This window comes from Pelobates fuscus, chromosome 12 (assembly GCF_036172605.1).
Source record: "Pelobates fuscus isolate aPelFus1 chromosome 12, aPelFus1.pri, whole genome shotgun sequence".
Taxonomy (NCBI): Eukaryota; Metazoa; Chordata; class Amphibia; order Anura; family Pelobatidae; genus Pelobates; species Pelobates fuscus.
In genome coordinates, this window is record NC_086328.1 from 126,609,923 (window position 1) to 126,622,174 (window position 12,252).

Consider the following 12,252-nt stretch of genomic DNA (forward strand, 5'->3'; position numbering starts at 1 on the left):
TTCTCAATATAAATGATCTGAACCTAAGATTCACGAGTGAGATGGGTGGCAAAAAACTCAATTTTTTGGATATTTCAATAACCATCCAGCCTGAAGGAGGTGTCTCTACAACCCTCTTTAGGAAACAAACAGCCACGAATAGCCTTTTAAATTGGCAGAGTCATCACCCTCAACCCTTAAAAGCTGGCATACCAATAGGACAGTATCTGAGATTAAGACGCAACTGTTCTTCCCTAGAGGACTTTAAAATCAAAGCATGGGAACTCAGACGCGCCTTTAAGGATAAGGGCTACTACCCCAATAGGGTCTTAAGGAGAGCCTACACCAGAGCAATCAGCACTGAGCGAGAATGTCTCCTTACTGATGACACAACAAAGAAACAAGATGAAAAACTAATTCGGTGCATTGCCACTTTCGATGCAGGTTGGGACTTCATGATGGGAACTCTCAAACGCTACTGGCCGATTTTGACATCGGACCCCGAGATTAAACAAGTAGTCACTACATTCCCCTCCGTGACTGCACGGAGAGGTAAGAACCCGCGTGACACCTTGGTACACAGTCACCTAGCCCCCCTTAAAAGAGGAGGCAAAGATTATCTACCAAAGGGGACATTTAAGTGTGGACACTGTAGCGCGTGTGAGTTCATAGATCAAAAAACGAAGGAATTCACTGATAGCGAGAATAGAGAATCCTTCCCGATACGTTCCTTTTTTAACTGTAGGACAGAGGGCGTAATATATCTACTCACCTACTCATGTGGCCAAAAATATGTGGGTAAAACCTTCAGACCTTTTAAACTACGAATAAGAGAACATGTTAACTCGGTCAGGAGACCTCTAGAGACTCCGATCTCGCGCCATCTCAAAATTCACCATCAAAATTCTGCGGATAATTTGAGATTCATAGGGATTGAATATATCCCACAAACTATACGGAGGGGAGATTGGGATAAAAAATTGAGACAACGTGAATCATATTGGATTTACAAACTCAAAACCCTATCTCCTGCAGGCCTAAATGAGGGCTTCTCCTTTTCAGCCTTTCTTTAAAAAGTGCTTCAATTCAATTTAATTGTTCTACACTCACTTAGGATGTTCATAAATTTGAGGGACGCCCTTACTAGTCCTGTAATGTGAATATATCACACTGTAAATACACTACTTTTTGCACTTATGTTTATGTACATATTTATCTTATGTTTTGTAATGTCCGCTCGCAAGGCTTTACCTTTAAGTAGGTTCTACGCGACTAAAACGACATTATTAGAACCGTATATTGGGGCTGCATGTTCTTGTGTTCTCCAGACTAATTGGCACCATGAGTATACCTGGCACTATCGATGCCCATGTCTTGTAATGACATTGGGTACACTATAGATTAATTTCAGGCCTCTTTGTGCCAGTCGTGTGAATTAGTTCCCCTTCTTCCCTTGTTCCTTCACATACGGGCCGCATACCCTCACGTCCCTTCGATTAACAGGCACTATAAGCATACCCATTAACATTGATGAATATGTCCCCTCATGATATTGGGGCTTTTGTCCTCTATTGGCATTGGAACAAGATACACTCATTTTAGGTATATGTGGTCCTGCCTCTTTGGTCATATAAGGACCAACAAACATACCTATTTACACTGATGATTTATGTCCCCTTATAACATTGGGGCAACATACAGTAAAATATGGGGTTCTCTCCTTTTCATTGTTGCCATTATTAGGGACCAAATCCTGCTCCTTCGTTATGCAGGATTCCATACTCATCATTATGGTTTGCATTATAAATGGACCCTTCAATATTGCCGTTCATGTCTCCGCATAACATAGAGACATTTTACATTAAGAACGGGTCCTTGCCTGGAATCCTGTGGGACCGTGCCCGTTCTCGCCTCTCTAAGGGGGGCGGATACTTTCGCCGCAATAGTGGGCGGATGTACATCCCCGCCCATGCTTGTGATTGGCCGGGGGGCGTGTTTAGAGACACGCTCGTACACATACACCACCTAGGACACTGCCTCCCGGTCCGCGTCATATGACGCGGCCAATGGGGAGGAGTGTCGGATGACGCCCACACATACTCCCCACCTAGGACACTGCCTCCCGGTCCGCGTCATATGACGCGACCCGTGGGGAGGAGTGCCGGATGACGCACGTACTCACGTGACCGCACACAGCCGGCACCAACTAAGCTGATATGTTAAGGTATTTAAACGGATTTAGGGGACACCACAAGTTTACTGCTCCTGACGACGGCGTGCTGTAACGCCGAAACGCGCGTCGAGCTAGCCTCTTTATTTTTTTAATCACTCTGCACTTTATAGGTAGCACCAATGATTTTTGTTTAATGTAACTCAAGTTATTGAGATAGGCAGGGACTGGGTAGGGACTTGGAACTTGGTAGGCACAAGTGGATTACCCACTGTGCTGAGGTATTCAGGGACAGTCTACTCACTATAGGAGTCTTTGCTTTGGACTCAGCACCCTTGGGGGTTTAGTGGGGATTTTTTCCTTACAGAGCTGTCTTCCCTCTTTTTAGCCCTGTTTTTCCAAGTCCTCTCTACTACTCTGTGTTAAGTTACTGTGAGTCTCTTTATCCGGATGGGGGACTCTCCGAAATAGGACAAAGACTAGCTTGTCTCCCTGTTCAGTGAGCAGCTGTCTTAAGTATTATCCCCCCAGGATTGGTCCAGTACTACTCCCCTGCCTACCTATTTTATTTATTTTGTGTTTCCCTTTAGGATTATTAAAAGGTAGGGACTTCCCTTCCCTCATTACTCTCCATTTGGGCTTATTTTGGCCCTTCCTCTTTTCTCTATTTTACATAGCATCTAACCCAATACTCAAGGAGGTTTGGCAGTACTGGACTTCAAAACCTATTATCAGTTACAAAATGTAGATGGATATAGAGAGCTCACAAATAAATAAACCTACATTAACACTGTTATGGCTCTCCACATCCTCATAGTTTCAAACTGGTAATCAGTCGATTCTTTTTAAAAGCTCTTCTACTTATTAGACTTGTGCACAAATGTGTTTCAGCTGGTATGGATAAATCAAATTCCTTTTAATCTGCACCCAAACTAATTGATCTGTTGAATAAAACTCTGCAGATAAATTCTAGATGGATACAGCATTCTGTCTTCTCAAAACTTCTGTACCTATCCACCTTTGGTGGACATCACCTTTATTCAGCGTTTTAAATATCAACAGTTATCCAGCGTTATCTCTGTTATACCACCGCAGCACCAATTAACCAGACAATTCGTTTTCATGCTGCATATACCTAGAGCCAGTTTGAATTGAATCTGTGATGTATTTTATTTGGGTAATTGGGTTTACACTATTATACACATATTCTGCACTATATAGCGTAATCATTTTTATGATAATTGTATTTATGCAAACAAAATGTTAGAGTAATGCTATATATAGTGATATTATAAGTGACTGGTCCGCCTTATTTTGTCCCGATGTGTAATTCAGAAACAGATTGTAGCAGAGCTGCTATATCCTGACTTATTATCTCCTCTGGAATTCCTTCTTAGCTGGAAGAAGAGGCTTTTAGTGTTTATAGATCCTTTCCCCAGTCACCAGACGATACATAATGCTGGGGACAATAACAACTTTTTTAGAGCACAATGCAGCCTTTCATACACAGGCTCCCAGCATGGGGTCTCCATTTATTGTATAGCTGAGCCTGCCCTGGCATCTCTGTGTCTGGCAAAGGGTTGTGACATCCACTGCTTGAACAAGTTATCTCCCGGACACAGAGTGCATTACACAAAAATAACCCCAAAACACAGCAATAACAAGCCTGAACCCCCACACATTATATATCCCCAGATAGCTCTGATTCGAGCGCACATTCTGAGAAAAAAAGCACCGGAGCCACGGGGAATTGCCAAAACGCCCTGGGTATAAAGTATCTTGACCGGCTGCAATGAAAGTCCTGGCCGAAGTAAGTTCCAGGTAGTGGGCGCAGTATTCTGGTCATTTAATGGGAGATCTGGTGGGTTGAAACAGGCGGGCTCCCACCGGCTCTCAGGTAGTGATTATTCCCTATGACGAAGTGTATCTCTCCTCCAGATAGCGCTCTTCCAGCCCATTGGTAAAGAGGTCAAAACAGTGACGCATTATAACCGGGCGGCCCAGCCAGTGTTCCAGAGGAAACATAGTCAGGTCCCGCTGAAGGTGTCAGGATACTCCGGCTCCCTGCAATGGCTAGCGGGCAAGGTAGAAAGGAACGTTTGCGGGAAACACATGGAGGGGGAGGAAAAGGGAGAGTCAAGGGAAGTAATATAGTCTCTTATGTGAGTCTTTGGTAGGAATTAGGTAGTATCCGCCACACATAACTGCAAAATGTGGGCAAAAAAGTGTACATTAGGATGAATTTTCCAACTCATCTATAGCCACATTCAATTCACTACCATTCAGTGTATAAATCCCATTATATCAACTTCATTAGTTACATAAGTCTACCACTGAATCAGGCTCTCCTTGTTTTATGGCTGCAATGGTCCTCTCCCACCGGCAACGCAAGTGTCCTCCTGGTTACTAAAGGCACGGGCATCTCTGGAGCCACTTGGCTGATGTACCGATCATTTTTATTGCATGACCAGTAAATCGGGTCAATAATAGTCCACAACCACCTCAATTGTGCTGCACGACCAGGATGTCATGGCAGCCACGTCAATCAATATGCAGATTCCACTGCAATACATGCAGATTTTATTGGTGAGGAGTGTCTTGCATCACGTGGGCCCTTGGGCAGCCCCTGCTTAGAACACCCTAAAGAACCCCTAACCTAGTGCTTAATATTCAGTAGCACTGCAGACAGAAACCCAGTGCTCTGTACCTTCACCCTGTCCCCTGACCTCCTTCCTGTTGTATTGGACTCCTGCATTTCTAACCCTAAACCTGGCTCTCAGATCTATGTTCCCTGCCTGCGTCCAAGCTTAGCTTCTCTCACATCTGTTTTTGTTGTTGATCCAAAAGAAGGCAATAAAAATCACTTTGAAAATCTTTCCCGTTTGGCAATAAACTAAAGAAAAAATAATCCTTCTCAACCCAAGAATGGCCAAGGATCTCTCCTTGGATCACGAAGCTGCTACCCCACATATTAAAAATGATATCCCCAAATATTATGTTTATGCAAGTGTTCATCCAGTTGCTTACTGGCTCTCAGGTTTGACATACTGGTTCATGATTAGATTTCGGAATCTCCTTTTCTTCTTTATTGTTTAATAAATCCCCCGTTCTACTACAGGCTGACTGGGCGCCTGTCCCCATCTCCAGGTTACTTGAGAGCAAATCATGTGATTACAGTTAACTTACTTTATGAGGAAACATTATATCTGTTGAAATACTATTTCAGATATCAGCACTGCATGCGCATTCAAGATTCCTCATTCAATGTATTCAATTATTTTAATTGGGCTTCTGCACCACACAATGGTCATGCAGCAGAAGTGGCTGTCTTTCTAAAAAAAAACTGAAATGTTTTACATTGCACGGTTAAAATGACAGGGACACTGCACCCAGACCCCTTCATTTATATAGCAAGTGCTTTACATTAACATGAAAATAAATGTAAGTTTACTAAAGATTACTCAGCTCTTTTCTAGTGCCCACTTCACCTCCATCAACATGTCTGCTGACTCTTCTGTGATCTTGTCCAATCCAATGATTCTCATACAGAAGCACTGGGATTGAGATATGCATGCGCGGCCAAGCACCATGCTCCTCCAATCAAATGCTGTTATGAGCAGCATGTACTGCTGGAGGAACAGGAAGACAGCCAATAGAGGTGTATTTAACCCTTCAATGGACACAAAGTGGCAATGTTTACATTGAAGAATTAAAATACCAAGACCAATGCACACTGAGATAATGTGGCCTGGGTGTCTTTAGTGGTCCTTTAAATTCTCCCAATCCCTTGATAAATTTCCATAGTTTCCACTTTATGAAATAACCCCCCCAACAACTTTATTCACTAAACTGAGACTTAAGATTGAACTGTCATTGTCTGGAACTAAGCAGACAATGACAGGGGCACTAGACAGTGACAGGGGCAGGCATTTGTGAGATTTACTTACCTGAACATGTCCCTTGCGGGCGTCACCATCCTCTTCTTGCTGGTCGTCTTCTGCTCCTGATGTTTCAGCTACCACGAGCCGAGTTGACTTCTGTTCTCTTGCAAATGCATAAAAGTATAGCAGTGATCTCTATGGAGGATCCAGCGAGGCCACAGGATCCATCATAGAAAAACCTAATTTCCCTGCAGCCGTCACCGGTGAAGGGAGGCTTGACACGGCTTGACAGCGGTAGCTCTGCTCATTTTCAAAGTAGTCCCTACTTTGTCTCAGTATATCTTTTTGACTGGGTTGGAATCTCAGTGAAATTCTATCTTTATGAAATAGTCATTTTGCATGGGTAGGAAGTTTAAGTGCTATTTTAACCGATAAATTTCACATTTTAGTCCAAACTACCATATTGCAGAAATTCCCCAGCTATTTTCCCCATACGGCTAAAATTTATATTACTCTTGTCAATAATCCACAGTTCTAGGCTGGTTGAATAAACCTGTAAGCATTTACTGAACACCTGTACCTCCATTCATTTTCACCTATAACTACCTCCATTTTAGCTATAAGTGGTATTGTGTATATTCCCATCCAAGGGGTGCTAAGAGCTTTGTTGCAGGTCCACAGTAATACGCTCTGAATAGCTTCAAAGATCTACAAAACCATTTGTTTCCATGGTAACCCGGAGGGCTGCAACAAGAGGCATACTTAAAATAGAAAAACAATTTAGCTCTCTGAAACAAACATAGCATTCTTTCAAAAGGGGTTTACTTGAATGTCTCAGTAATACACTTACAAGACAAACAAATTCAGTTGTGTTTGTGATGTGCCGTGACAAATTAAGATTTTGTATCTGCCAATGTTCTGTAATGTTATATCAAAGTACAACCTCGCTCACTCCCTCATCTGATCATGTTGTTAAATAAAGAGGAAAAATTAAATTCGGAGGCACACCCAGAACATGCATTTCTTAGTACTGGTTCTGCTATAAAGACCGAATTATATGCAAAATACAGATTAATGGGGGGGAGGGCAGAGCCAGCGCCCGACAGAGACAGACGCGTTTCCCTTGAGCTCTGCACCGCATGTCTCAAAACGGCCTCTCAGCGAGACAGCACTCTATTCCGGCACATTAAGCGGACAATCCTCGCCCACAGAGTATGGGGAGAAAAAACAAAAAGCAGAGGCCGGATCCCGGCTCTGGGTCCCGAGATATAGGAGCGCTGCTCCGAGAAACTCAAAGGCCTATCCCGATCAAAATGGCACACGATCTGACATACTCGACAGAGTCCTCGGAGGAATTTAGTCCGGACGAGGATCTGCCTGAGCTTTCCAGCAAATGGGTCAGTCCACCACAGCTCCCCACCCCAGGTGATGATGCACCCTCCACTAAAGTTGACATCAAGACTCTCCTAAAGGACATACAGGTGATGTTCCAATCAGACATAGCAGTGCTCAGGTAGGAGGTGTCCACCATTACAGGCCACGTAACTGCCGTTGAGGAAGACGCAGGGGTTACCGAAGTGGCTCAAATGGCCACTAATTCCTTTCTTGCTACAATGCAGAAAACCCAAGCTGCATTGATTGCCCGAGTCTCTGCACTGGAGGATAGGGCCAGAATGTGAAATATACGTTTTAGAGGGTGCCAGAGAGCATCAATAATGGGGAGCTATCAGACTACCTCAGCTGACTATTCTCTACCCTGTTACTGCCCAGGCAGGCCAAGTTGCTCACCCAAGACACCAAGGGCACCACAGGAGGCTCCCAGAGATGTGCTGGCTAGGTTCCTGAGGGACTCAACGGGTCAATGCTGATGGAGGCTGCAGGAAACTCCCCCACCCTGTTTGAGGGTTCACAACTTACCCTCTTCAAGGGACTTCTCCAGTCAAATTTTGCTATGGCGATAGTCCTTTGGCTTGCTGACTAAGCTTCTGAGAGATAAAGACATCGCCACAAGTGGGGACCCTAGTGGCGGCTGGTGGACCAGAACGAAAAAATCTTCACCATCTCGACTATGGCTGATGCTCCTACTTTTCTGCAGATGATGGGTATCGCTGGTGACTTACTGCCACCAAAGGAGCGCCACCGGTGGAATGTTGGCACTATAATGCTTTTTGTGCCGGCATCTGGCAAGTCTGCGACGGAGATACGTCCTCCTTGATGCAGTTTGAGCAGCACTCCTTTATAGCTGCAATCAAACTGGTTAACCAGACTCTGTATGCTGTTGGACTGCCTTAGTTTGGCAAACAATCCCTACCTCTCCCTCCTACTTTGATAAAAGACATGTACCCTAGTGCCAACCCACCCTTATTTTTGGGTACAACACGCTGACTTAGTTTTACTGTCTGTATACCTCTTTACTCTGGTAAATGTTTGGCATCTACATGCCAGCCTTTACATGGCTCCTTCTGTTGTCTTTGATATCAAAATGCTACGTAGCCATTTGCTCATTTAGGCTCTTCGAGACTCTTTCTGTTGTAACCCGCTGCACCACTTTCAAAAATAAAGAATAATAAATTTTTTAAAACAGATTAATGCAGAGGTAGGCAACCTTCGCACTCTAAATGTTGTGGACTACATCTGCCCTGATTCTTTACCAGCATTACGGCTGTAAGAGCATTATGGGAGATGGAGTCCACAACATCTGAGAAGAGTCGCTGGAAGTCCTTTAAGCAGTAAGCATAGCAATGAGCATGTTTATCTCCCATGTTAAATTTAGCGTAGGACCCACTGATATTGGGGTACTTTGGCGATGTGGTAAGCTTAAAGGGACATTATAGGTACCCAGACAGCTTCATACAAGTGGTCTTCCTCATACTATCAACAAACGAACAGATCAGCAAAAATAGCTAACCAATCCCTAGAAGTCTACTTGAGATCCTTTGTAAATAGCACTAATGAAAACTGGTCAAACCGATTACCATGGGCAGAATTCACCAGGAATAATGCTACCCATGACTCCTCAGGTCAGTCCGTTCTATGCTACATATGGCCGTCGTCCTACTGTTCTTCCAGGCTTAGTTCTCTCGGACTGCTATACCAGCCTTGGAGCACAATTTGGCCAGCACACGGGAGATTTGGACTCAGGGCCACGCCGCCTTGGGAATGGTGGCTTCACGCTTTAAATTTCAGGCTGATAAGTGGTGAAGTGCTAAACCCACATACCAAGTGGGTGACAGAGTTTAGCTATCTACACGTAATTTTAAGTTGTAAGTACCTACAATTAAATTTGCCATGAGATATATTGGTCCCTTCGTGTAGTTCGGAGGATAAATCCTGTTTCCTATTCACTTTCTCTTCTACTAATTGAAGTATTCCTAACACGTTCCATGTCTCTTTGCTCAAGCCTTTGTTATGCAATAGAGACACCACTCCTTCTGTTCCTCCTCCTCCATTGGTTGTTGCTGGACAAGAGAATTACAAGGTTCACTCGATTATGGACTCGAGGGATTCTGATGGTTCTTTGCAGTATTTGGTTGACTGGAGAAGTTATACTCCTGAGGAGCGTTCCTGGGTTCCTGCTACTGACATTCATGATGGTTGCCTCGTCCGCTGAGACTTACCTGTTTTACGGTGGATCGCGGCCTGATCCACGTACACTGCAGCCCCTGGCTGAATTGGCATTCTGAAAGATGCCATCCACTATAATACTGTGAATCAATATAGCCCCACCCTCGAACATTAACCCCTTAAGGACCAAACTTCTGGAATAAAAGGGAATCTTGACATGTCACACATGTCATGTGTCCTTAAGGGGTTAATGACCCTAACATGCGTGCTTAATTGATTTTGTTAATATACTTTGTTTTATGTAATTCTGTGTGTTGGGTCATACATTATCCTGGCACCATGTAGTTTTGTCCCTGTAATGTAAAACATGTTTACATTGAATGGTTTAAGTGCCTCGAGAGGCCGTCAGTCAGCCACTAGACTAGATGCTCTTCCGATGAAATAGCAGAGACCGGCGCTGTGAGGGAGAAAAAGTGAGTACAGCTTTTTAACTTCTTACAAGGGGGGCAGGGACCTAAACTTTAACAGGGCACTATAGCGTTAGGAATACAGATTTGTATGGCCATATGGTTTAACATAATCCCAATATCTGTTTGCTAATATAGGTGATTTAAAGTGGTCTTATAAGATTTAAAACGGTCTCTTCTCTTTGAATAGGGGACTGTTTTCTTAATGGCAAATGAAGCTCCATGAGCTGAAGATCGAGCGGTGCCTGCAGGGACAGTATTAGGGAAGTATAACTCCCTGCTACTGCACCCCTGGTCCACCACACCCCAAGTGGCACTTTAACGAAGAACAACATGGGGATTGGATGAAACTGCCAAGTATAAAGTATCTAGCTAAACTGACAGAAGAAAATTAAGTGTGAATCAACGGTGTGTGGTTGGAAGGTGAAAAGGACAATAGGGAGTCGGGACATCAATTATGTTAGGAGAGACTGGGTCGACAGGTTCAAGGAATGAAAATTGCCAAAAGAGTTGATAAGCTTGTCTAGAGATAGCATTTAAAGGAATTTCTTAAAGGGCTGGAGACTAGAACAAAGTCTGATCGGGAAAAGCAGGTTGTTCCATTGGAATGGAGCTGTCCTTTAGAAATACTTTACAGTATGTGAGAATTAACAGTGTGGGTGCGAACACTAGCCTAGAGAAGATCAATGGAAGACCAGAGTGACCAAGAAAAAGTTCCTGAAGAAATGTAACGAGGGTTGGTGTTATTAAGAGCTTTGTACGTAAGTGTTAATATTTCAAATTGTACCCTAAAGAGTATAGGAAGCCAATGTAAAGACTGGCAAAGGGGTAAAGTGTGGGAGGAGAAATGGGTAAGTACAATAAGCCTTGCAGCAGGCTTATAATAGACTGTAGTTGGGCAGTATGGGCTTTGAAGAGACCAGTTTGGAGAGGGTTTCTTCAGTCCATGCGGGAAATGATAAGCATGTGAAAAAGTGCCTTTGCAGAGTCACGTGTAAGAAAATGCCAGCAATGTTTTTAAAAGTGAAAATAAGACATAAATCCCTAAGTCTTGTTCCAAGTTAACGGAACGTGGTTACCTCTTGGTGGATGTAATGAAAGGTGAATCAACTTGGAAAAATACTTTTGAATTTATGGTCTACATTTATGGAAGAGACTGGGATGGTCGGCTGGAGATTGTGTCTTTGCATATTGTTTTTTGGGTTTTTTTTTTAAAAGGAACAGTCCGGGTACCATAACAACTTGTTTGGAATTAAGTTGTGATGATGCCAGGAGGTCCATGGTGCTAGCTTTCCTTTAAAGGGACACTATAGTCACCCAGACCACTTCATCTGATTGAAAATGGTCTGAGTGCAGTGTCCCTGCCCCCCTTAGTCCTGTAATGTAAAACATTGTAGTTTTAGAGAATCTGCAATTATTACATTGCAGCACTAAGACTGCCTCTAGTGGCTGTCAATCAGACAGCCACTCAAGGCACTTCCTGGTGGCTAACCGACTTTTGGTCACCTGACACTGGACATGCCTACGATTCGCAAAGCTTTCGTATGGGGAGGGCCTAATGCGCTATGTTGGAGGGTCAACATTTTTTATTTATTCCTTACACGATAGAAACCCTTTAAAGCAGTGCTTTACAAACTGGGTGTCATCACACGTCTGCCTGTAACTGTTTGTGACTGTCTATTTTTAAAAGTGTGTGTGTGCCTATAACTGTTTGTGTGAGTGAATGGCAGAGAGAGAGAGAGAGAGAGAGAGAGAGAGAGTGTGTGTGTGTCAGCTTGTGCCTTTGTGTGTGACTGTCTGCCTGTAACTGTGCGAGTGACTATGTGCCTGGGACTATGTGCATGTGGCTGTATTTGACAGTATATGTGAATTACTGTGTGCATCTGACTGTGGGACAGTTCAGCATCAGATAACGGACCAAAAGTCCCCTAGTGCCACTGATGGCAGACTTAGAGCTGCAATGGAAACATTGCAGTTCTCTGGAACAATGTTTTACATTGCAGCACTAGGTGCAAAAGGGACACAGCACACAGACCACTTCAATGAGCTGAAGTGGTCTGGGTGCCTACAGTGTCCCTTTAAACCAGGAAGTCTCAGACAGGGTCGCTGCTAATTGAATTACAGCATAAGCAAAGTACCTCTGGGCACCATAGCAACTTCATTCCGATTAAGTTGTTATGGTGTCCGGAGT